Here is a 692-nt window from a genome sequence, read left to right on the forward strand (position 1 = left end):
GAAGAACAACTGAGTCCAGCATGCATCAGAGAGGTTACCCAGATGACTTCCTGCTTCATGAGATCTCATGTCAGTCAGCCGGACTGGAGAGGCTCCTCTGTACTAAACGCATTTATCTTCATCTACAAAGCAGGACTATTTCCATAAGACAAATACAGCAGCACTGTTGTCGTCCTTGACTGGAATTTGAGTCTCTCCCGGTGGACCATAGAACTATGTGGAGATGTGACCTGAGTGTTTGTCTTCTCTTCCTGTGCAGTCCAAAAAAAAACGACAAGAAACGGGCAAATCAAATCAAATCAATTTTATTTGTATAGCCCAAAGTCACAAAGTACATTTGCCTCAGAGGGCTTTACAATCTGTACAGGGAGTGACACCCTCTGTCCTTAGACCCTCGGTTCGAGTGAGGAAAAACTTGCCCACAAAAACCCTTTTTACATTTTAGATACATTTTTATATAATACAATATCAATATTTATATGCATACTTCTACTTCTTTTAAAGAGACAAAGTTATGAAAATGAATCACTTAGTCTCCATACACAGGACTCAGTCGTATTTCTTACATTGCAGCAATGCACACTAATAACTCATTTAGTGTACTCTATGACTTGGACACCCTGCTGTGATTTTTAAGTTAGGATTATTTCGCGTTGAATGTTGTCTTAACGACAGCCTGAAGAGCATAGACA

This window comes from Larimichthys crocea, chromosome XXII, assembly GCF_000972845.2.
Source record: "Larimichthys crocea isolate SSNF chromosome XXII, L_crocea_2.0, whole genome shotgun sequence".
Classification (NCBI taxonomy): Eukaryota; Metazoa; Chordata; class Actinopteri; family Sciaenidae; genus Larimichthys; species Larimichthys crocea.